The sequence below is a fragment of the Vulpes vulpes genome, chromosome 14 (genome assembly GCF_048418805.1).
Source record: "Vulpes vulpes isolate BD-2025 chromosome 14, VulVul3, whole genome shotgun sequence".
NCBI classification, from domain to species: domain Eukaryota; kingdom Metazoa; phylum Chordata; class Mammalia; order Carnivora; family Canidae; genus Vulpes; species Vulpes vulpes.
Window position 1 is genome coordinate 88,034,843 of NC_132793.1, and position 26,300 is coordinate 88,061,142.

The 26,300-nt window shown below is 51.1% G+C and overlaps 1 long non-coding RNA gene across 1 annotated transcript; it reads left to right on the top strand.

The window, feature by feature from the left end:
* Positions 1 to 6,520: 6,520 nt before the first annotated feature.
* On the top strand, positions 6,521 to 20,721 carry LOC140595459 (uncharacterized). The gene is made up of 3 exons (XR_011997074.1): positions 6,521 to 9,968; positions 10,536 to 10,662; positions 18,154 to 20,721. It is a non-coding gene; the product is annotated as an uncharacterized lncRNA (long non-coding RNA).
* Positions 20,722 to 26,300: the final 5,579 nt, after the last annotated feature.

Here is a 26,300-nt window from a genome sequence, read left to right on the forward strand (position 1 = left end):
CCTTTTGAGCTATTTTTTTTTATGTGGTGGGAGTTGGAGGGGGTCTAATTTCATTTCTTTAGCTGGTGCATATACAGTTGTCCCAAAATTGTTTTTTGAAAAGACTTTTCCTTCCCTTATCAATTTGTCTGGGCATCCTTAGTGAAAAATCCACTGACCATAGATGTAGCTATTTGATGCCTTATTTCTCTTGGTCTCTCTCTTTTTATTTTGAAAAATGTAAGTTGCAAACCTTGACTCTTCCCTCTTGTTTCAGTTAGAAATTCTTCCCAAATGGGTCAACAGTTGGCCCCACTCACAACCCTGGTAGTTGGTTGGGCTGTTGGCTTGGTGCCTTGGTTCTCCTCCACATGCTGTCTGCAGTGGTCTGGCTGAGCCTTCCTCACAGGGGGTTCCAAACGAATGACAGTGGAAGCTGCAAGGTCCCTTGAGTTCTTGCTTGGTGTCACATGGCATCACTTGTGCCACACTCTACTGCTTCAAAGCAAGTTTACAAGTTGGCATCTATCAGAATGGTGTGGAAATAGACTGCATTTTGATAGAAGCTGCAAAGAGGCTTCGAAGAATCCACGGCCACTTTTAATTCACAGCAATCTCTAACCACACCAGTGTGTATCTTCTAAGAACAAGGAAATCCTGGATTACACATGGATTACACATGGTTGCTGAGTAAGCTTTTCATGGGAGGGAACATTTGATAGAGGCCCAAATGAAGGGAATATGGCATAAGGAAGAGTATTTAAAACAAGAGGAAAATCATATATGTGCAAAGGTCCTGGGGCAGGAAAGCATTTGGTGTATTTAAAGAACAGCACAGAGACCAGTGTGACAGAAGAGAGGTGGGGCTGTTGTGAACATCAAATGGAATAATATATGTAAGCACGTTCTATTATGGGATGAAAGAGGTATACTATTTCCTATCACTGATTCTCTCAAGATCTTTTCAGAGAGTGAGAGAAGACAGAAGAGAAATGCTGTCAGTAATAACATCCAGCTAGATCAGGGCCAGGGACAAGCACCAGGAATGCCATGTTCCCCTTAGCGTCCAACTCCTGCTACACAAACCAGGTTCTGCATTGGGAACCTGGGCCAGCCCATTCAGGTGGGCTGAGCACCTTTTTTGGCTCCTCTTTCTCCCCAGCTGGGGTGGACCTCTCATGTGCCATAGCCAGCCGGCTCCCCGGGCTCCCCTGCCTTTCAGAGTCCCTGATTCCAGTGACTTCTAAGGGGCAAGAGGGTTCAAAGGCCTTAGCATTGAGGGGTATAGGGCTTTCCCCAGGGCTGCCCTAGATCCTGGGGCCTGTGATGGGGTCCACAGGAAGCCTTCCATGCTCCCAGCTGGGGCACTTACAGAGCCGCATGAGCCTTCCAGGTGACCTAAGGTGGAGGCAAATCCTGGCCACTCTTGCTTTGGGAGGCTTTCAATATATTAAAAAAAGAAAAGAAAAGAAAAGAAAAGAAAAGAAAAGGAAGGAAGGAAGGAAGGAAAGAGGGAGAGGGAGGGACGAAGGGAGGGACGGAGAGAGGGAGGGAGAAAGAAGCAATAGGATTCAGACAAAATAAGATTGCAAGCTTGTTCATACTCTCAGTGTGTAAACAAACTGATAGTTGTTTTAATTCACACAAATACAGTGGAAATCTTTTGTGCTACTCACAGCACAGTCATAGACTTACTGAAAATCTAATTTCATAGTGCAGCCCAAGGTTATAGATACCTGGTGGGCAGCAGCCTCCTTCCATCCCCTGTGTGACTCTAGATCCAACTTCATTTGGAGGAAAGGTGGCCCTGGAGGCCCTCCAGAGCGTGGTAAGCCGAGGGGAGTCGGGCCTCTGGAGTGGGGAGCTCTGCTCACACACAGGTGGGGGAGCCAGCCCAGAAGTTCTCCTGACTGAGAGTTAGGAGGTCTCTCTGTCTCTGTCTCTCATCTTTCTATCTCTATCTCTCTCTTCCTTGTGTGTCTTTCTTTTCTCTTCTCTCTGTTTCTCTCATTTCAGCTGCTGAAGCGGGGCCTTCCCACCCCCACCACCAGGCCTCCTGACAACAAAGCTGCATTTGGACATCCCAGCTCTGGAAAACAGCAGAAGGTTGCTGGCAGGGTAGGGACTTCCTTGTCTCTGGGTTGGCTTCCTCCCAGCTGGAGGGCCTAGCCGCCTTGCCCCTGGGAACCCCTGCCGTGTGTGGTTTCTGGCCAGGGCTGGGGCCAGGGCCTCCGTGTCTGGTGTGTTGGGGGGCCTGCTCGGCTGCAGCGAACGAGGGATGTGGTGGATGGTGAGGGGGTTTCTTGCAGGGCCGCCCACACTCCAGTGTGGCGACAAGGCTCTGAAGAGGCGTTTCCTCTTTTGGTCTCCTTCTTGACCTTCTTTCCTAACTAGTCACTGTTTTCCCCAGTGAAATGTGGATGCATGGATATCACAGGGGTTGTCCCCTTTCTAGGCTGGGCCTGCCCCTCCGGAGCTGGAGCCGCGAGGGTGTCATCATCCCAGCCGGCTGAGGGTGACGGCCATGCCTCTGAGGTGTGGGTGGCCTGGCCCAGCCACACAGATGTGGTGTTTAAATATTTATTTTTAGTGGCCACTGGTTAAATACAGCCTTCGCTTTGATGGGGGCAATCATGAAGTAAAAATAAATGAGATCTTTGCCTCGTCAGGAAGTCCTACTAGCCCAGGCCCCAGATGTCCAGGGCAACCATCAACATCAAGGCTCGTGAATTGAGGGCCCCTCAGGGAGCCAGGCTGGTGGTGCCCACGGCCCCTCACTGGGAAGACCGCGGCCCTTCTCTCCCCAGCCTCCTGGCCTATGCCCAGCTCCACCAGCCTCATGCTGGGCCCTTCAGAGGCAGGGGGCTGTCGACCAGGACTGGGGGCTTGGGTCTCCTGAGGGTACTTCCTGACCTCTCTGACCTCAGCTTGGGTCAGAAGGTCCTACCTGCTTTGAGAGACACAGAAGAGTCTGTTGGCTTGAGCGTTCTGGAGGTTCATCTCTGTGCCCTGACAGCACGGGCTCTGAGGGTTACCCTGCTGGAGCTCTTCTGCTTGTTCCAACCTAAGCTGGCTTTGGAGGTCAGGGGCGATAGCTTTTCTTGTGCTAAAGCACTGGAGGGTGTGGGTGAGGATGAGTTCACTCTCCGGTTTGGATTTGAGAGTGTTGGGTGGTGGGTTCCTTGCCCCACAGCAGAAAGGGCAGCTGACCCTGGTAGGTCTTGGGGAACACTGCCTCAGAGCCCCCAGCCAAGCCTTCTGCTTGTCAGGGCCCTGGCATCCCCACTCGGACAGGGCTTTTCTTGGCTCAATGTGTTTCTTCAAGGGAGTCTGGGTGCAGCTGGTCTGCCTGGGAAGGGTGACACCCAGAGGTCAGGGCCCACCTAATCTTTACCAGTGTTCTGGGTTTCAGCTGTGACAACTGTCTCAGAGACACCAAGTCCCTTTTCCCAGGTCAGAGGTCATAAAGGAATGTGGGTTCAAACCCAAAGTTATCTCTGAGGTTTTGACCCTTCTCTGGGCCACCTTCCCATTGGCTTATTGTCCCTTGTCCTTTATGGGCTACTGACACCTCAGACGGGATTGATTATTCTATCACAGCGTTTCTTCAACCCAAATAACGTAGGACCTGCCCCTCCCCTGACTTTTCAGAGGAAAAAATTATCTTGGTTCCTAGTATTGATCTAAATTATTTTCATTATAATGCTCCTTAAATACCTAAAAAACCCAAAACCAGTCATAACTCTCTTATGTTTGCAGCTGTTATGATTCATGCCCCCAAGACCTTCAAAAACTACAAACAGGGGCACATGGGCTGCTCAGTGGTTGAGGATCTGCCTTCAGCTCAGGTCATGATCCCGGGGTCCTGGGCTTGAGTCCTGCATTGGAATCCTCACAGGGAGCCTGCTTCTCTCTCTGCCTGTGCCTCTGCCTCTCTCTTAGATGATAGATAGATAGATAGATGATAGATAGATAGATAGATAAATAAATTCTATAAAAAACTCACCAAAAACAAAAATTACAAACAAAACGATTCCAGTGAATGCTATCCATCATCCTCATGAGGTAGGGCAGACACCATTTTGCAGAAGACAGTTCCCACTTGCTTTGAAGCCCACTAGGCCTGCAGCATCTCCCCCCAATGCCTGTGCTTAAGCTATGAAGCCCATTGGTGCACATGGTGGTGCACATGGTGGTGTCGTTTGGTCCTCTGCATGTTAATGACAGGAGCTTACTGACCCACTCTGACCTGGTCCGCGGGATGGAACACTGTGAGGTGAAGTTGGGGTCTGCGAACTGGTCACTGAGCAAAGCCCCAAAGACATGTGGCACTGGCCAGGGAAGTGGGGTAGGATTGGAACAAGGGACCTCGGTGCCAGTGTGGGCTGGGGGAGTCCTGCAGAGGAGAGACGGGGACATCTTTCAGCTAGAGTGAAGGTGGCAGGAAAATCTTGAGGCTTCCAACCTGCAGGTACATGTGAATGAGTGGAATCAGAATGACCTTCCTGTCCTTTGTCGCAGGGAAGAGCAATTCTAGAGCACTCCTCTGCAGGTCGCCTTGGGACTGCTGCCTGGCTTGGGCTCCCAGGAATGGGACAATTGGGCCACTGGTCACTACCAGTCTTGGAGGTCCTGCTGGGCCCTCATTGCCCCTGATCAGCGTGTCTCTGTGTGTCTGTGAGGATGAAGGGTTAGGGCAGTGTAGAGCCAGACCCCAGGAGAGGGTTGCCAGACAGGTAGGGATTCCCATCCCCAACCTGAGAATGACCGGAAGGTCAGGAGAGGCTGACTGGCAGAGCTGAACCCCACACCGAAGGATGGAGCTTGTTCTATTTCGGCTCTTTGTTACTCTCCTCAGCCCCCAATCAGACTGAATGAGGCTGACAAGAAGTGTGAGACCTTTCATCTCTTGGGCCTTCTGTTTAAAGCCTCTCCACTTCCTAGCTGATTGCCCTTGGGTTTGTCAATTGATCTTTGACAGGGGGGCAGCAGTGTCCTAATCTGTGAAATGGGTCCGTGTGTGAATGCCACGGGGTAATGTGGATCTTGTGCTTTGGACTCCAGATCACCTACATACACCTGTAATATATTTGTGTCTGTGCACATGTGTACAGATACAGATATTATTTTATAAGCAAGCTAAAAGCAACAAAAATAACCCTGAGCTTCCCTCCAGATGCCTGGGGCACCAGGATTTGCATCACTGGAAGACCTGAAGCTGTGCAACCCTGGGAGGAAGGAGCTGGAGCAAAATGGTAGGGCAGAGAGTCTCAGCAGCAGCACAGCAACACAGTCACAAACTGATTGTGTTTGTTCCTGGTTTCATCTGGGAGCATGGGAAGAAAAGCAACTGAACTTTAGTTGAACTTGGTCAGGTCATGGTGTGTGTCAGGGAGGAGGCCTTGCTACCTGGTGGCCCTTGGCCAGTCGTTCTACTTTTCTTGGCTTCGATTCCTCACTGTGGGCAACCAGGGGAAGCCCTTTGCAAGGATTACAAGCGAGCCAAAGCTACACACTGGCCTTGGATCTCTTTTGGAAGGAGATGGTGCATAAATTATCACTAAAGGAGACGCAAAATATTATAGTAGGAGTTTTCGTGCCCAGAAACATCCCGGGGAGCACAGTGAGCTATATAGTCTTCCATACCTCCTGAACCTGATCCTTTAGATTTCCACTTTACCAGACTTGCCATAGCTTTTACTTTCCCAGGAAAGAGCCTGTTTTCAAAGCCCCTGGACTGGATGGGGACAGAGCATTGACTTTGCTCAACCAGGGGGACAGAGAGGCTGTCGTTCCATGGGGGTGCTAAGCTGGCAGGATGTACATTTCTAGCTCCCTTCATAGTGGAGAGGTCTGCTTGTGATAAGGCCAAGATGGAGAGATAAAGAGGGAGATCCTGGATCAAGCCATGCCTGAAGTCGTCTGCTCAGATATCTGTTATGTGAACCTCCCTTCCCACCAGCACCCCGTCCTCCCCAGTCTTTTCTTATAGAAGGTGGTTTTGAGCCAAAAGCATCTTGACCACCACAAGTACCATTGTGGAGTAAGAAGTATGTGGACCGGCTCATCCACCCACTCACAGGCTACCCTCACCCCAGGCCCTGAGATAAGTACCAGGGTCACAAAGACGGGTTACCTCCTCCGCTAGCACCTTGGTCGGCTGAGGGGGCAAATGTGAGACAAATCCACGCTGTCCTGTGCTGAGTATGAGAAGAGGGAAGTGGCGCTGGGTGGAGGAGCTGAATCCAAGAGGGCTTCCCGGAGGAGGTGACACGGGCCTCAAACTTGAGGGAAAGATAGGGTTTTGCTAGAGAGAGAAGAGGACATGTGGGCACAGACCAAGCAGCTGACAGAGTCCAGAGTGTGTGCAGAAACCACAGGCCAGGACCTGGCAGCCAGCGGTCCCAGAGCCGGGAAAGGAGGGGTGGGGGACACAGCTGCAGCCTCCGCCCGGCTCCTGCAGGGGCCCCCGGGCCAGCGCTCCCGCTCTGTCCCCGCCTGCAGTGTTGGCAGGAAGAGGCCGGGGGAAGCTGGGAAGACACGCATGGTTGAGAATAGCAGAGAAGGGGAGGGATGGAGCCGCTTTCTTTGCCGCTCCTTTTTTTTTTTAAATTTTATTTAAATTCAATTTGCCAACATACAGTATCACATCTTTCCAGCTCCTACTGGTAATGAAATGACTTTCCTCCTGCACAAATTGGACTTCCTGCAGCTGCAGAAAAGGTATTAATGCCGTGTTGGAGGACGCGCTGCTGGCGGGGCAGGGCTGGAGCAGCCTGGACCTGCTGCCCCTGCTGGCACGGCGACTGTCCCAGGCCAGGGGAACTTGGCTCCATGGTGACTCTCCGAAGACATGGTTTAGATTTCATGTGCACCAAGGAGGTTACAAAATAGAATTGGGGTTGCTGCTCCACATATTCCTTATGCCCCCCCCTCCCTTCCCCGGAGCTGCTCACAAAAGGGTCTTTGTTCTCTGTCCGCTCAAAGTCAGCTTCTCCAATGGGAAACGGATCGGGGATTACAAGGAGGAGACTGAGTTTTACTGGCTGTCCGACCAGAAATATGGGACGCATCAGGGTTCTGGCAGCAGCCAGGGCGAGTGTGGTCTGCCGGCCACAGAAGCCAGTGTGAATGGCCTTCCAGTGTGAGCCCCAGGCAGGCGGTGGGGGGCAGCCCACATGTGCCTCCCATTCCTTGCTTTCCCCACCCATAGCGTGGGGGCCTTGTACCCTGGGCCAGAAGAAAATCAGAGGGTTGCATTCAGCTCCTTGGCTCTCCAGGGCTCTCGTGAGGGTCTCATGACAGGGTGGGCAGGGCTCGGGGCACCCATGGCCCCTACCACCCTTCTGATGTTTTGACTGAATGAATGAACGTCCAGGTCCAGCTTTAAGGAAGAAGCTTTTGCAAAGTCAGTTTGCCAAGGGCTGACCCGGGTGACCTTGAAGGCCTGGGAGATGCTGGGCTCCTGGAGATGTTGGGGGTAGGAGGCTCAGGGCCTGGGGATCCTGTGCAGCCTCGAATGGGGTGGTTGGTCTTTCTGGGCCTCATGTGTCCCTCTGGAAAGTGGAGTCATGCACCCTGATGGGAGTGGAGCACAGAGCCGCGGGGACTGCAGGCTCAGAGGTGCAGAGGCTTTAGACTACACCCACCTGAGCACCCACTGCTTGGTCAGAGCCAGCCTTTCTGAAGACTGGAGAGCCTGCCTGTAGTACCTGCACCTTATCCAGCACAGGCTCATTACCAAGGTGTGCCCCTCATCTGAGAGTGGGAGTAGGGGCTCAGTGCTGTAGGTACTGGGCTGAGATGCTGGCTCTCACCCAAAGGGGACACTTTCTACGCAGGGCATCCTGCAGCAGGGGGCTTGTCCCCAGCATCCTGGAGGAAACTGAGCAGAAGCATCTCCAGAACCTCAACTAAGCTGGGCCTCCCCTCACCACGGTGGTTCCAAGGGGGAGGCTAACCCGCAGGGCCCTTGATTGCCAGCATCATGGGGGGCTTAGGACACAGTGGGCCCCCAGGAGCCCTTGGGGAGGATGCCGGTTTCCTTGGCCACAAAGCCAGCCCAGAACCCATGTGGGATTGGGAGTCTTCAAGGCAGTAGCCGTGGCCTAGATCACCCCCCTCTGACCCACTCTCTGGTGCCTGCCCCCCTTGTGGAAACTCACTTCCTTGCCATCCCCTCCTAACCCAGCCAGCAGACCTGGGCCTCATAGCTTTTACTCCAACGACAATAGCCTAGGAGTTTGGGGTGGGGTAGGGGAAGTGGTGTGTCCATACTGGCCATGGGGCTCTTCTCCATCCTGGGGTGGGGGCTGCTGGAGTGACGGCTCCATCAATGCTGGAGTCTTCCCTCTCCCAGGAGCCAGAGCTTCCCTTGGGAGGTCACCAGTGTGTTTCTGCAGCTCCAGGGCCTTGCTGGGACACAGCAGGGAACTGAGGGTGGGAGTGGGAGTGGCTTTAGGAAAACAAAACCTCCCTCTGGCCCCCAGGGAGATGTTGAACTCCCTGTGTGCGCTTTATAGAACTTAGCAGGAGATGGAGGATCTCTCAGAGGTCCTCCCCCTACCCCCCACCTGGCTCCAGGTTGCCAGACCTCAGACCTCAGGGTATTTCAGAGCAGAAGCCAGATCCAGATGGAGGCTGATACAGAGGCCCCTCCCAAGGCTGGGGGCTTTGCAGAAATGCCACCTGTGGCTCTTAATCTGCCTCCCTGGGCGGCCCCACTCCCCCTGCCACTGCCAGCCGTTGAGTTCTCTGATAAACACTGGCTCTAGCAGTTGAGCCATCAGGGCCCAGGGGAACTTCTGGGCAGGCTAGAGGCACTCTGCTAAAACCACACCTCGGGGGTGGCCTCTCGGCGTGCAGAGAAGCAGGGTTTCACAGTAACGGCCTCCTCATCAATGGAGAGGCCACCAGCAGGGGGTGTGGGCAACCATGGGACCCTGGCCACCCCAGACACACCTCACTGTGGGAGGCAGGATGCTTGGGCAGGCTCGCCCTGGGAGGTGTGCCCATAGAGGACAGATTGTGATTCTCCCCATTCTATAGCCAGGGAAACCAAGGTTCACAAAGTCAGAAGGGCTTAGGATTGGGGTCTACTTGCTCCAACCTTGGGGTGCTCTAGGGTGGAGGCTCTATGCTCCATGTTTCCTCATCAATACTCACACCACACCTGAACTGTGGGTATTGACCCATTTTATAGATCAGAAACTGAGGGTCTGAGTGGTTAAGTAACTTGTGCTAAGTGAGCTAGGATCGAAACTCAGGCCTACTTGACCCTCAAAGGTCTCACCCATGCCACCCCTGCAGGGCTTTGCTATCATCAGGTGCTGCCTCCCCTAAAGCTCTCCTGAGCTATCCCCTGAGGAGCTCACAACAAGGGCCATGTCTGGACTCCAGCCCCAGAGATTCTAATCTACTGGCTGGGGTGTGGCCTGGGTGTCAGGGGTTCTTAGAGGTGCCAGGACCTTCTGCTGTGCTCAGGTCCTTGACTCGCACACCCTTAAGGACATTGGGTCTAGCCCGCCTTAGTCTTGGCCTACTTGGGTGTTCCCCCTTGGGTTGAGGGTGATTGCTCTGAGAGAGAAATCTCAACCTTCTTGGTAAACACCCTGAGTTTATTCCACCTCCTCTGGCCTCCTGACCATCCAGCCCGACAGTGAATACTCACTCTAGGAACCTGCGTTCCCGTTGGCCCGGTGCTTTTCCCACCACAAAGCATGATCTGCAGGGACTTTCTTGTTTACTTGTGTGCTGATTAATGTCAGTCTGTTATTGGAATAGATTCCCCTCGGCAGGAGGGACCTTGGCTGTCTCATCCATCACAGTGTCCTTGGGTCTAGTGCTCGGCCTCTGAAAGGTGCACAACCGGAGCGCGTGGAACATGTGAATGAATGAGAAGAGATACATTCATCAGGGTTCAGACGTCCAATTGGGCTTGAGGCTGAGGCACGAAGACCCTTGGTGACTAAGCCAGGCGGGCTGAACAGGTAAACACCAGAGGACAAGCCCCTTGCAGGAGACTGGTGCCTGCGACCTCCACCCCCAGGGCCCTTGCCCTGTCTCTGATGACCCTGGAACCAGCCCAGGGAAAGGGTCAGGCCCTCTGAGAGCGTGGGGTCCTGTCCAGGACAAAGAGTGGCTGGCAGACCCCAGACTAGCACCGGGTCAGCCTGTGCTGGACCCCAGGAGCTGGGATGCCTTGCTCACCCTTATGCCCTCAAACTGCCCCAAGGTGGGTTCCCTGAGAGGCCCAGGAAGGGGTCTGATGTGCACATCCCTGGGTGAAATGAAAGCAGCTCAACCTGAACATGGAAGGCTTTGTTCTTTATTGTACTTTTGCAGCCGTGCAGGAGGGTGTCCCAGATGTCCTGCTCTGTCTAGCTCCCAGCACGGGGCTGCATACACCTCTGTCTGGAATGGGCAGCCCAGGTCCCCAGACGGGGAGCTGCATACCAGCAATCAGTAACCAGGGCTCTCTTGACTGTGGCCTGGGGCAGAGGCCTCGCCGAGGCCTAACCTAATGCCCTGGTTCCCCCTCTCACTCTCCCCGGCAGGTGCAGGGTTGGCTGAGGAGAAGACTCAGTCCCTGGGCCCCAGTTCCCGAGGCTCCCTGAACTCTGGCATTGGAGCTGCTGTGAACCCTTCAAAGGCCCGGTGGTTACCTGCATTTCTGCCAGGGAGGTCAGTCACTGCAGCGGGGAGCTGGCTTATGCGACTTCACGGGGAATGAGCTTTTCTCCAAGTAGCTGAGATGCTCTTGTTTCTGCTCCTGGCACATCTTCATTCTACTCTTACGGGTGTGATTGACTCGGTTAGCAGTTAGGTTAGCAAAGCCCTGCTATTTCTAGGACGTTTTGAGGACACATGGGGACACCAAGATAGAGTTTGTGATATCTGGATTATCTCAGGAAAGTTAGGGTATCTGGTGATTCCTCTGTGAATGAGGGGGAGGGAAGGAGGACCCCAAGGACAGGTGAGAGAGGTTTGGGGAGGCTGGAAAGTTCTGGAAGGGAGCAGACTGCATTCTAGGCAGGTGTAAAGGGCTAGTAAAAGCATAGAAGTCAGAGGCAGATGGTGCATCCTGGGAGAACCCCCAGAGGAGGTGGGACACATTAGGGAGCTGGGATTTTAGTTTGTGGGTTAAAGAGAACAGGAGCATCTACGCTCCCCACCCCCTCCCATGATTAAGACCCAGCGAATGACCTGGGTGACACTCAAATGTTAGAAAAAGTTGTTTTTTGTGAAGGAGTCATCTCCTTCAGCATCCTGTGGGGTAAGCTGCACCCACGTCCCCTGTTACCACCAATACTGTTTTCTTGGACTACAGCAAATAGTACCTCGACTCCTGACTTCCCTGGGCTGGATGCGATGCAGCAATGTTTTATTCCTGTTGCTGTTGTTCACAGATTTCCGGCTCGATAAATAAACAACCCAAACGCCTCATGTGAATTGGCTTGGTTCCCCGGAACCCATAGAGACGGGACATCCACGTCCCTCCAGGTGTAGCTGGTGCCTCCTCACCGATCTCCTGCTCTGGGGGAAATAAAGAAGTTTCTTTCAGGTCCTAGTAGGGGAAAATCGTGCCCGGGTGCAGGCATACAGACCCTCCACCTACAAAGGCATACAGAAGAAGGACAGTGCTGGGGCCAGGGCATCGGGGTGGGCTGGCAGGAGGAATCAAGGGAGGATGGGAGCCTAGGACAGATCTCAAGGTTGGGGGCCTCCATCCTGGAAGTACCCAGGGCCCCCAGGATCCCAGGATCTCTGCTCCCTTGTCCTCTATGGTTAGATCTGAGGGGCTTCCTCTGTGTTCTGAGCTTCCCAGGATGACTAAGGGGGTCAGTGCCTCCAGGATGGGTGTGAGCCTGTCTGAAGGAGGAGGGAGGGGCATGGGGTTCATCCGTGTTGTAGCAGGTGCCAGAATATCCTCCCTTTTTAAGACTCAGTAATGTTCCATTGGGTGGAGAGGCCAAATTTTGTTGATGCTTTCATCCATCAGTGAACACTTGAGTTTTTGCCACTTTTTGGCTAATATTGTGAATAACACTGCTGTGAACATGGATGTACTGCTTTTTTCTTTTTGGCATCAGGAATCCCTTGAGAAGGACAGGGAGGGATTGTGTGCTTGCCTTGGCAGGGATGCAGCATTTCCGAGGGGGACAGGGTCAGGAAAGATGGTTCGACAAACTCGTGGCTCCAGGTTATGGTCCTGGCACGAGTGTGAGGTGTGTCGAGGGGAAGGGAGTTCTGATGTCGAGATGTTAGACCGAGTGTCTGCAAATGATAATGACAATACCACTTGGCTAATATTGGTAGTAAGCAAATTAGCCAGTTGGCAATTGACATGAAACAATGAGACTGATTTTGAAAAACAGCCATTTGTGAGAATGTAGTCAGCCAAACAGAGAACGAGAGGTTTTGGTCCATGTTGAAGTGATGAACGGGTAAGAGTTGAAGGGTTGGGGGTGTAAGATCAGCCACCTTTGAGCAAGCACTTACTGGGTGCCAGGAAATGTGAGGATTGCTTCTCAGACATATGGTGACAAAGGGGAGAAAGGGTGAATAGTGACTCCCCATTGGTGGTTGAATAGTGACTCCCCAAAGCATGTGTCCATGGCCAGATTCCTAGAAACCTGTGAAGGTTACCTTATTTAGAAAAAGGGTGTTTGCAAATGTAATTCAGTTACAGAGCTTAAGATGAGATCATTCTGCATTACCTGAGTGGGTCCTCACCCAGAGACAAGTGTCCTCAGAAGAGACAGAGGAGGAGATGCAGGCACTCAGAGGAGAAGCTTGTGTGGTCATGGAGGCTGAGACTAGGGTGACTGAGTCACCAGATCATCCCTAGAGCCTCCGGAGGTAAGCAGGACCCTGTGACATACAGAATATGTGGTGATTTTTTTAAAAGAATTTTTATTTATTGAGAGAGAGAGAGAGAGAGAGAGAGAGAGAGAGAAAGAGAGAGCAAGGGGAGGGGAAGAGGGAGAAATAGATTCCCCGATCAGCAGGGAGCCCCATGTGTGGCTTGATCCCAGGACCCCAAGATCATGCATGACCTGAGCCGAAGTTAGATGTGTAACCAACTGAGCCACCCAGGTGTCCCCAGAATATGTGTTAATCTATCATTTATATTATTGGTAAGACTTCTGGTCAACAGTAGGTTAATAGTAATTGTGTTTTAGGGGAGTCAATAGTTGTATGTGGATTTCTGACTGTGGGGCAAGAGAATGGTGTCCCTAACCCATGTTGTTCAAGGGTCAACCCCTGTATTTGTAAATTGTCTTAAAGATGTTTCCCTCCCTCCTTCTCTCCCTCCCTTCTTCTCTTCCTCTTCTTCACTTTCTCTCTCTCACACACACACACACTCAATCAGTGTGACCAACTAGTTACACACCAGTGCCCACCAACACATTGAGTGGTACTTATGGGTTCACTTCATTTGGTGCAAACCTTAAAATAAAGCTTTTGTCATCTCTTTGACAAACTTGTTAACAATGGTTATCATTTGCAACTAATTGTCTCTGTGAATCAGAATTTCCTTAAAACTCTATAGCCAGGAAAAAAAATTGGAAAATAAGGCTGATAGGGAACCATCAATCATAACCTTCAATTTTTAATTGTATCCAGACCCAAAGCTGTGTCTCGTTCATACTTAAAGAAACACAACCCAGATAGTAATTTCCAACTTTATTTACATCTTCCAAAACATTTAAGAATTTGGTCCATATCCATAAAAAGTTTTACTAAAACCTCCATGTGCATTCCGGTTTTTTAAAAAAGGATTTATTTATGTATGTAATTATGTATTTGATTATTTATTTGATTGATTGAGAAGGTTCACATGCAAGTGAGTGGAGGGGCAGAGAGAGAGAGAGAGAGAGAGAGACACGCAGACTCCCTGCTGAGTGCAGAGCCTGATGTGGGGCTCAATGACCTGAGCCCAAATCAAGAGTCTCACGCTCAACAGACTGAGCCACCCAGACACACCTCCATGTGCATTTTTTAACATTCTTGAAATGCTAAGGAAACTTCTGCTTTGCTAGCTCATCATGCCCCATCTGGGTTCCTTTCCTACTTCGCTACTCACTATGAGCTCCAGCCACTCTAAGATCCCCTGATGTGTGGCGTACTCTATGCGGCCTCTTCTCCCCTATCCTCACTGACTTCTTTTTCTTCTTTTTTTGAAAATCTACCTTCTGGGCTCTTGTCCCTTGTCTGAGAGTGGCAGAGCACAAAGTCCTTGCAACCTCCTGAGTTAATAATTTTTATCTTGTTCCATCATGGTTATACATTTGAATATGTAAAATACCTTTATACTTATAAACCATTTCTTTTGTCTATTGTATGTATGTTACTATGTATCGCATTTTTAAAATGGTTTTATTTTTTTAAGATTTTGTTATTTATTTGAGAGAGTGAGCACTTGTGCACAAGCAGGGGGAGGGACAGAAGGAGAGAGAGAGAGGATCTCAAGCAGACTCCCCACTGAATGTGAGCCCAATATGGGGCTCTATCCTATAACCCTGAGATCATGACCTAAGCCAAAACCAAGAGTCAGACGCTCAACCAACTGAGCCACCCAGGTGCCCCACTGTGTATCGTATTTTATTTAAAGAGGTGGTAGTCACTCCTAAACACACCTTGGAAAGAGGAAGCCATAGGAATGAGGGCTCGTTTGGGTTTATCCATCAATTGTGGAGGGTTGATGCTTGGTTGGGCCCCAACCATCACATGGCCTGCCTTGGTCTGAAGGCAGGGTCCCCCACAACTCCTCACCCCCGTGTACACTGAGCACATGCTCACCAGCACTGCCATTCTTATGACTTGGATTTCTGGAAATTCCAGCCAGAAATCCTTCTGGGACATCAATTAATTTCAACCCCTTGAAAAGAGCACCCCACTGGTGTGAATGATTATTTGGCAGTTCCGTTTAATCAAATGAGTTGGCTTCCCCAAGTCATCCAGTGGTGACACACAGACAAGAGCCTGGGCCAGCCAAGAACCATGGGATATCGGCATGTGGAATGCCACCCTGGGGCTTCCTGGTGAAAACCCCGGTCGTTGTCGCCCCTTATCAACTTTTGTCACAGTGGAATCAGATGATAAACAACATAAAGGTCAAGAGGGGGACATTTTGGCAGAAGACACTCAGCTTCAGGCAAACCACCACCAGGCATGGATTTGTGTGGCATGGGATACTCTTGGGAGACTGCCCATGGGAAGCTGTCCTCCATGATCCTACTAGCCTGAATGTCACAGCTCTTCTTCAGGGACACCTGGCTGCCACTGCTTATCTGTTTAATCTATGGCATGGGTCTCGAGGGAGGCTTTCTAGTGTGTCTGGAGCCTTGGAAGAGTTTCTGTGTCCGAGTTTCTGAGTTCCCTTAGAGGAAGGTTTTTGGTTGAAGTTTGGATGCCTGCTAGTCTCATCCCAAACTGTCTCTGTTAGAGAGCTGCATTCCACTCCATCCGGGGGTGCATCATTCTGGGTGTCAAAGCAGTGACGCCCAAAAGACATCAAAACTGTCTTTTGTCCACAAGGCTCCCATGCAGGCACAGACTCTATAATAAATGAAGTCAGACTATGGATGGGCATGTTCATATGGTATGGTCTGGTCTGGTCTGCACGTTCTCTTCTACCTTTCTGGCAACAACAATGTTTGTTGTCTAACACCTGGAAAGGGAGCCACCCTTGTGAGTGTGCTTAGACCCATGAAAGTTGAAGAGGTGTCCTGCTTGCAGCTTGTGCATTTGGCTTTGAGATTGGTTGGCAACTCCAAAGTAGGTCTGAAAGTGAAGTTGCCTTTCATTTGGAATTGATTGAGCATGCCTCCTCAGTTCCTATTAGCATATGGGGCTTTGAAGGGCACTTAATAAATCCCCTAATGCTGGCAAGAAATTAAGGTTCTAATTAACATTCGGGGCAGACAATCATTTCCAAGAAAAGCCTCCTGTCCCAGCATAATGGGTTTCCTATTTCAAACCTCTTTAGGAGCATAAGAGCAATGCATGTTTTAAATTTATCAGGGCACCTTTTAAAATGTTTCAATGCAGTTTGTGGGGATGGAGATTATTGCTCTGGAGTTCAGCTCTTCTGTGTCCCAGTGGGGAGAATGTTCTGGGCTTTATGGTTTGAAGATGATGGCTCCAGGAGGACTCCAGGTGCAGATACCTGTGCCACCTCCTCCCAGCTCCACGCCCATGGCAGACATCACCAAATGATCACAGCACCTCTGTCTGGCTCACATACCCTTCCTGACGTGGCATTTCAGGCAGCACTTGCAGTGAAGCAGAAGAGATAAAGTCCTGGCCCTAGTGGAGTTTAAGGTCTAAGAAGGGACTGAGGTGCTGAGGGACCCCCAGGAAAACATGCACAATTATACCCATGGTAGAGGGAGAGAGAGGTGGCACTAGAACATCTTATCCTGGGGATGCTGAGAAGTGACAATTGAGTTCTGGAAGATAGGTAGGTAGTAACTGGAGGAAGAAGGCATTTCCAGGGTGTAGAAAGGCCAGTGTAGCGATAGCAGATGGACTATGACTCTGGAAAGCTGGGGGGACCAGACCACATGAACTTGCAGGCCACATTGAGAACTGTTGTCTTCATGGAGAAAGAGAAAAGCAGCTCCTGGTTTGGGGCTGGGCCTGGCTCCTAGAGCTGGGCCTTGGCTTTGGTGAGACCTGGCCTGGCACTCCCCGCCCAGCCCTGGTGTCCCGTGGACACAAACAACCTCATTCAACACCAGTGTGAGGCAAGACAATCCCGAGGCTATGATGGAGTGCAACGACCAAGGCCACTTCACAACCGTGTCTGAGCACAGACACCAACAAGGTCTCCGTGCCAACCACAAAACAGCAAATGTCTTCTCAGTTAAAATGACTGACTCCTGCTCCCTCACCTTGGTCCAGGCTGCTCTCCTGGCAGACAATATGGATTTACTGGGACACCCAATTACCGCACTGTACCTGCTTCCTGACAACACCCAATCTAGAGCAAAGTCCTACTTCCTTGCACCAGCCCCAAAGTCACCACACAAGGCAAGCCCTCTGTCCTTTCTGACACCCTCTTTTCAGATAGCTCTTGGTCACTCTGGGTGCCCGTCCTGTCTCTCTGCTTCAGTGAGGTGCTCGTTTATGGTTGTGTTCGTAGGAAGCCCAGAGTTGGGAAGGGGGTGATGTCTGTGTCTTCTTCTCCTTCCACTCCTCATCTTGCTCAGGTTCTGATGCCTTCCTGTTCGGTAGGCAGAGGAGAGAAGACGAGAGGGCAGTTAGGAAGCTGTTACTTGGCTGGTGCTGTCATGGTGATCTCACATGGGCTCCCCCTAGACCAGCCAGCTTTTTAGAAAGAACTCTCTTTCCTGGGCACTGAGTTCTCCAGGGAACCTGACCCTCACACTCCCTCAGGTAGGCTCTGCTGAGCGCCCTTGGCCTCAGTAAGCACATTTCCGTGAGGACTGGCATGCCCAGCGTCTCTCTAGCTAGGCTTCTCAGCAGTTCTCCATTACATGGGACTCACCCTTTGGACTGACTTTGGGATGACCTCCCCCTCACTCTGCCATCAGAGCTGTATGCTGGGCCCATGGCGTGTCTCAGATTGTCCAGGAGGGTGTTGATCCACTGTGTGCCCTATGCTGCAGGAGACAATATGAAGATTCTGAGAGTTCCTCTCGGGGCCCTTCTTATGAGATTTGAGGGGAAGGGGGAAACACCCTTGACTTTTCTTCTCCTTTGCGGGGTAGAGAGGGGACTCACAGGACATCAAAGAGTTTTGGCTCTTTCCAAAACTCCACTCCTCATCCCTTGCTATCCCTGGTGCCTTTGAGTCTCAGTGTGGATGAGGAGTTGAGGTGATTTCATGGTTTCCCCTGGAATGTGACATCAATTGTCCTGGTGTTTCAGAGGAAATTTCTATAATATTTGGATAGACCCACTGTCCCCGTTGTCTGCCCTTGACCCTCAGATGTACCTTGCCCTGGAATGAATGAGTTCTCATCGCACACATCCTCATCCTGAGGTGGCTGCTGATTCTGGCTACACTTTGAGGACCAGAGTTTATGCATGGATCTGTCCCATATCCCATGGTGCCAAGGCCATGGGCCATCAGGGTGGTGGGGAGCTCCAGAGGCTCATGGCTGACCCCAGGAGTGACTTACTCTTTTTCTTCTGGTGCAGTGTTTGTGGTGGGACCTGGCCAACAGAGGGGACAACGTGCCCATGCCACATCACCTCCCCTTATGGGGAAAGACTATGACAGCCACCAATGCCCCTCAGAGTCTGTGGCAGACCCAATGTGAGTTGAGTGGACCTTGACTGTCTTCCTAAAAAGTATGATGATTTAGTTTGAGGGGACAGTGGCATCCTGATCCCCAACAGTGGCTACGAAGACTTCCAGCTGCTCATCAGTCCTCTCTGCGCTTCAGGGGAAGTCATGCCAAGGCCCAGCTGTGGGACAGTCTGCTGTTCCTGATGCCCTCCACTTAGAAAGGCTCTTGGCACAGCCGGGGACCAGCACGACAGGGAGAAAGAGCCCAGTTTTCTTTTCGGAAGTTCCAGCCAAATTGGGCTGTTGAAACACTTCAGTGAATCCCCCCAAAAAGACCCTATGCATCCAGCTCTGAATGTCTGATTCCCATTCTCATGTGGATTTGCTTCCAGTGGAATTTGGAGAGGGGCCTGGACTTGGAGGCTGCCACTCATTGCGTGATCACAAGCAAGCCACCCAACCTCTGTGAGCCTTGGTTTTCTTGTTTGCACAATAGGCAAAAGGAAGTACATGTATGGTAAGCAGTTTCTTGACACCAGGCACCGTAACAGGGGTGCTATTACCTCTGGCACTTGTCATGAGCGTCGTGGCTGCCTCATGCGGGGAGACTGCCATTGGCCACTGGCTGGCCCCATGAGTGACTTACTCTTTTTCTTCTGGTACAAGATCCCTAGCCCCTGCTGAGGATTGTGTTTTCCATTCTTGGCACTCAGCGCTGTGACTACCACACAGAAGGTTCTTGACTGGTTGTTGCAAGGATGCGTGTTAACTGGGAGGGAGCTAACTTCGGGCTTTTGCACATAAAATGAAGTTTTCATGAACTTACCAATCAACAAGAGAAAATAAGTATCATTTTACTGAACACCTAGTATGCCCAGTGATTTCTATATTTTCTTTATGTGACCTTCACAATAGTCCTGTGAGGTACTGTTTCCTGTTTTGCGGGTGAAGAAATTGAGAAAGCTCAAGCTTGGTCAAGATTAGTCAATACATGAGAAGGAGGGGCAGGATTTGTATGGAGTATGACCCCTCAGACCTTGTCTTTGCATTCCTCCATGCTGCCAACAGATGGACATCTGGTAGACCATGGTCGTTACAAAGTAGAATCATGGTCCAGTAGGGAAATAATGAACTCCAGACCCGAGTCTGAAGGAGGTGCCAGCAGAAGGCCCACATCTCCCACAGGTGGTAGGGATGGGATCAGGGCCATCCCAGGGAGTGCCCGGAGACTCCTCCACCCTGACTCTGTCGGCGTCAACCTTAGGCCCACCCAGGCAGTTGTGAGGTGAGGCTGGGCCTTAATCTGCCACTTCTTAGCCTCTTGACCCTATTGATACTGCATTGCAAAAACGATTTTGTTTTGACTTCCTCTTGGGTTCCCAGAAAGTTTATTTACAATGGTGAGATTGCCTCATAACTTATTTTTTTTATTATGGTAAAATATACATAAAACAAATTTTCCCTTTTTAACCATTTAACTTGAAAAATGTATAATCCCTCAGCAATAATTCAAATTACGAGTGCATTCCCGATGTTGCAAACCATCCCCACCATCTGTCCCCAGAACTCCAAACTGAAACTCAGTACCTATTAAACGTTACCTCTCATTTACCCCTCCCCTCGGCCCTGGTAATCTCTAGTCCATGTTCTTCCTCTATGACTCTGTCCACTCGAGGTGACTCATAGAGGTAGAATCATACAGTATCTGTCCTTTCGTGGCTTATTTCATCTAGCATAAGGTCCCACAGGTTCATCCATGTGGCAGCCTGTGTCAGAATTTTTCCTTTTTAAGATTGAATAATATTACACTGTATGTTTTTATCATATTTTGTGTGTCTATTCATCTGTCGATGGACACTTGGGCTGTTCCCACCTTTTAACTATTGTGAATAATGTTGCTCTGAACAGGGTTCTACAAATACCTGTTCGAGTCCCTGTTTTCAGATCTTTGGGCATATACCTAGGAGCGGAACTGCTGGAGTGGAAATGTAATTCTATGTTTAATTTTTTGAGGAACTACTATACTGTTTTCCACAGCAGCTGCATCATTTTACATTCCCACTCACGGTGCATGAGGGTTCCCTTCTCTCCACATCCTTGCCCAAACTTGTTATTTTCAGGTTGTTTGTTTTTGTGGTTTGTGCCTCTTAACTTTTTGTAACCCTCATATCCAGTCAAAAAAATTCTGTTTGTTCTATTTTACCTTACCCATTATTATTTTTTTATTATGCATGCAGTGCCTTAATATGTTCTTTAGAAAAAAAAATACATATGAAGGGACGCCTGGGTGGCTCAGTCAGTTTGGTGTCCAACTCTTGATTTCAGCTCAAGGTCATGGTCTCAGGGTCCTGGGATTGACTCTGGCGTCAGGCTCCCTGATGGATGTTGAGCCTGCTTGGGATTCTCTCTCTCTTTCTGCCCCTCCCTGCTCATGTGATCTCTCTATCTCTCTAAAAATAAAATAAAATAAAATAAAATAAAATAAAATAAAATAAAATAAAATAAAATATCTTAAAAAAAAAAAGAAAAACCCTATGAAGAAATGGAAGAGTTGGGTCCAAGGGTACATGGGTTTGAATGTTTAATGGCTACTGTCAATTGCTCTGCAAGGCAGCTCTTCTTACTTACCTTTCCAGTGGGAGTATACAAAGGGTAAAATTTCTTCACATCCTCACTAACATTTGGTATTATGAATCTTTTAAAAACTTGACAATCAACTGGGGAAAGAGTAGTGGGTAATGACTCGATTTCCAAGGTCTCATCATTAGATGTCCTTTGGATCCCTATTGTCCACCCTTAGCAAGGGCAGAAAGCAGTGTGGTCATGTTGTACTAGCTCCCTCCCTTCTGCTTGGTGCCCTGTCTCCCCAGCCCTGCAGGGGTGCTCAGGAGCTGCCCTGCAATCCTGCTTCAGACTTTAGATGCCTCAGAGGAGGGGTAAAGCACAGTGGCATTTGGAGCAGGGGAATTAGGAGGGCAAGGCAGCCCCCAGTGGGGAATGGGGGCCTGGGGCGATGGCTGGGAGTTAAGAGAAGGTGGCCGGCCCTGGGCAGTTTGGCTGGCTTCCTGGTTTTTCCCAGCAAAACGCTCAGGATGTAATGAGTGGAAGGAACCTCCAGCCAGGCTGCTGACTTGATTTCTTTTGAAACAAGGGAAGCTGGATTTCTGCCATAATTATCTCCATTACTCACAAAGAAGTCTGGAGTCATGTCCCACGCAGCTGGATTAGCACTGCTCTTTGGTCTGATGCGACAATTAATTGAATGTGTGTGACAACATGAAATAATGACAAATGACCCCTCCACTTTGAGATGTCCAACTGTTCAGAGGAGAGAAAATATGGCAAGTGCGTCAGATCACGAGCAAAGAACTCAATCTCTTAACTTCATCCGAGCATAAAAGCTGCTGATTGAGTGAAAGGGACAGATTCCCGCAGGAGGCTCTGGTCTTGGGCAGGAGCTGCGCACGGGTGTCTGGGAATCTGCAAGGGTTTCTGTTGGAATGTGTCCTCTCTCTGCCGGGATCTGCCCCTTTGGACCGTCTGCAAGCAGTGATGTGTCCTGGAGCAGAATTTTAAAAAGCTGATTTAGTTCAGGCTTTTTTAAAAAATCAAAACAAAACAAAAACCTGCCCCCACTGGGATGGACAACAACTTTTTCCCAGGCCGGGGAGCAAGCAAGCCCCTCAGCTGGGTTGCCCCTAGTGATGACACATTTTGGGTTGGCTGCTCCTCTGGAACTTTGTTTTCCCGTGTGCACAATGGCGGGGGGGTGGAGGGGGTGGTAGGAGAAGGTCAAGGTTGTTTCCGGATGCACGCTCTGGGAAGTCAAACCCATCCCTAGGGGCCTCTCTCTTGCCCCTTGGCTCCCTGGTGGGCATCGCAGCAGGCAGGATAAAGGCATCCGTGGTGCTGGTTTGCAGAGGCCGCTGGCCAGGGAGCAGATCAATTGATGGCCAATGAAGGTGGCTATGATGGGGCCCTGACTCCTGTGGATCACTCAGGTGCCTGGGACTGGGAGCACTGGGCCAGGAGCCCCAGCCCTGCTTCTGCAGCCATGGGGACCTGACATCCTTTTTCCCTCTCCTGGAAATCTCCACTCATCTGTCCACTCTGAAGCAGAGAGAGCAGTTGATGGAGAGGAGGGTGGAGCCCAGGCTGATAACGAGGGACAAAGGGAAGGCCTGTTCCCTCTCCGAGTACACCAGTTCATGGTGACGGGGGTTTGCTCACCACTCATGAGGACTTGGTGGCTGCAGCACCCCAGGACTTGGGCCTCCATACATCCATCAGGCTCGGATATCTGGGCAAATCCAGCCCTGGAGCTCAGCCAGGGTGAACAGCCCATTCTTGGGCCACCAGTGTCTTCCTCAGGCCTGGGAGGACACAGACCAATTCTGCCTGACAAGACCTGTGGACCTGGTTTCTTGGGCCTGGGGTCACGGGGGCTTATGGGTAAGCTGTGTCACAGGAGGCAGCTCCCATGACCAGAGCCTGGGTCATTACCTGCAAGAGACGGGGAGGGGCAGTGGCCTGCTAGGTCCCAGCAGTACTGGCCAAAGGGACAGAAGACAGGAAGGTGGATTGGCACAGCTTTCAAGATGCCTCCCTCGGTCACTTGTTCCAGTTCCTGTCAGAAAATAACCAGTGATCCCCAGACTTCATAGCATACAACGATCTTTCTATGCTCACAGTTCTGTGGGTCTAGAATTTGAACAGGGCCTGGGAGACTGCTTTGCCTCTAGTCTGTGATGTCCGAGGCCCCAGGTGACTGCTAAGGGCAACCTAAGAGCTGGCAATCATCTGAAGACATCTTCTCTCATGTTTTCCCCACACGATGCTGGCTGCTGGGCCGAGGGTCAGGGCACCTCCGTGTGGCATCTTCACGTGGCTTGAGCTTCCTCTTAGCATGGTGGCCTCGTCACAGTCCCAACTTCTTACCTGGCGCCTGATGGCTCCAGAGGTGAGTGTCTGGCTTCATTGTGTTTTCTGATTGAGCTTTGGAAGTAACGTGGCATCACTGCCACTGTATTCCTTTGGTTGTTTATTTATTTATTTATTTATTTTTTAAGATTTTTCTTTATTTATTCATGAGAGACACAGAGAGAGGCAGAGACATAGGCAGAGGGAGAAGCAGGCTCCTGATGGGGGACTCAATCCCAGGACCCCAGGATCATGACCTGAGCCAAAGGCAGATGCTCAACCACTGAGCCACCCAGGTGTCTCTGTATTCCTTTGGTTATAAGCACATCACAAGCACCCCCAGATTCGAGGTAGGGGGAACAGACACCCCTCTCCTCCTTGACTTGAGGGAGGCATGTCAAGCTCAGTTGTACTAAAGCACACAGGATAGGAGATGCTATTGTGACCATCTTGGGTCATAGTGGGATACACTGCTTATTGGTTTTCCTCTCACTCGGCCCCAGCCACAGTATCTGCACCGATGGCCTTGACCGGGCCTCTGCCATGTTTCTTCCCTCCCGACCAGTGGTGGGCCAGCTCCTCCACAGGCCTGTTAGTGAGCCAACCACACGGTACGGGGCAGCTCCCTGCACCTCTGCCTTTCTCACCGTGGCTGGGCTAAGGAGGCATGTTCAGGGTTCGCTGGAGCTCAGAGGGCCATTTGATTTAGTGGGGGAACTCTGAGAGCCTGGGCTCACTCACCTCCCTCAGTATCTGCGGCCGTTCGTGTGGCTTTGGGGCTTGTTTTTCCTGGCTCTAACCTGCAGCTCTGGAATGAGGGGAGCCAGCAAAGCCTCACCCTGGAGCCAAGCGGCCTGGGGCCGACGAGCCCCCCAGTGGCCCAGATGTTCCTCTGTGGATGGCTGCCCCTCCGTGGCTGTGGTTCAGGAGTCTTGGGACAGAGCCTTTGACTTGCCCCTTCCTATTTGTGTAAATGTTATTTTTTTTTTAAGGTTATTTTCTGTGGTGTGCAGTGTCTGTGGGACTGAGGTGGAGTGAATGGCAGAGGTGCTTCCTGCTGCCTCTGGGGGCTCAGAAGTCGTGGACAGTGAAAGGAGAGTAGGTCACAGCTGTGAGAATTGTGGGATCTTTGGAGTTCCAGAAGCTACTTTTTCCAGAGACTCTCACAGGAATAGTTTTCTCTGGATTTTTCAGGCCAACCCCCTGCACTCTTTTTGTCTGTTCCCCACGTGCGGCTGACCCTCAGACCTGAGCAATCCCCGGAGTGGACACAGGGCCCGACTCAGGCCTGCACCTGGCCTTGGGCGACACGCCAGCGATGGAAACATGTGTGTCTGTCTGTGCACACACACGCACGCAGACAGACCCACACTCTATGTGCACACGTACGCCTCTCTCATGCCACATGCATCCATAGCACACATATACCACATACACCTATGTACATATACCACATTCTACAGGCACCTATACCACACACCACTCACGCACCATACACCACACACATACACACCCAAATATCACACGTATTCGTGCCACACACCACATGCCACATACACACCCACACCTCCACACTCACATCACACACACACATCCCCATTATCACAAATGTACCCATACCACACACACCCCAGACAAGCATACCCATACATCCACATACCATACCCATACTGTACACACAGACACCACATATGCCAGGCACACCACACATACATGCACACACATATGCCACACATGCACACACCACTACACATACCACTCATGCACACAGTACCACACATGTACACTATACATACATAAGGACACACACCACACATCACACTATACATCACATGTACACCCTCACCCTTCACACTCACACATGCACGCACACCATACCACACACACACACATAGCACACACATGTACACCATACATTCCCACACATGGGGACTCACACGACATACCACATATACACCCACACGCTCCACACTTCTACACATGCACACACACCTCACATACTCAGAGAAAAGACTCTTCACAAGCCCATGGCACCTACAGAAAAGCCAAGTCACATTCCTAAAAATTTCTATTGCACAGAGAAAGTAGAATGTTGATTACGATGTTCCAAGAAGTCCAGAAGAGAGAACGGCCCGCCTCTCCCACAGCTGGCTCTCCCCTGGCATGCCAGGGCTCCTCTGGGCCTGCGCCCACCCCAGCAGCTTGAGTGTCTGTATTTACATACGTCCACACACAGCCACAGGGTTCCTTCTTCCCCAGATGGAATCATACTTGGGAATACTTGGTAAAGTAAACTCATCAAGCCCACAAACTCTCCTCAGAGGGCCAGGAGCCCAGAGGCATCCATTTCTCATCAGACCTCGCTGAGGCGGGGAGGGCAGGGGCCAGGCCTCCTGGAGCAGGGCGCCCTCTGGCCGCCGGTGGGGAAACCACTGTCTGGAACTTGCAGTGGGAGCTGGTGGCTGTAAGGAAAGGGGGGGCGGAGAGGCAGGGTCAACCTCTTCCTCCTCTGGGCTCCAGGGAGGGAGAAGAGCTCTTATGATTTGGGAAACAGCATATCCTTTGGCCAAGCACTCAGCAGCTGGCCACTATGGTCAGCCGAGTTCTTTCTTGGCTGTGGAAGAGGCAGACCCAGCCCCTGGCTTACCCAAGGTGTTACTGGCACCATCTAGAGGCTCCTCACCACGCGGGCCGACTGGCTTTCTGAGAGGAAGTGCATGCTTACAGGGTATGGGGGAAGCCTCTGCACCCCAACCTCTCTACTGCCCTGGCTCAGAGTCCACCTGCCCATTTCCCTTGAACACATAGGTCCTGGCCCATGACCTCTGGGCAATCCATTCCTCCTGGTCCTGAAGGGAATGTGCAAGAGCCACTGAGCTGAGAAACTCTCCTGGGCCTTTCAGGGCAATTGGCACACTCCCTTGAGGGAGGCATGTCAAGCTCAGTTGTACTAAAGCACACGGGATAGGAGATGCTATTGTGACCATCTTGGGTCATAGCGGGATACACTGCTTATTGGTTTTCCTCTCACTCGGCCCCAGCCACAGTATCTGCACCGATGGCCTTGACCGGGCCTCTGCCATGTTTCTTCCCTCCCGACCAGTGGTGGGCCAGCTCCTCCACAGGCCTGTTAGTG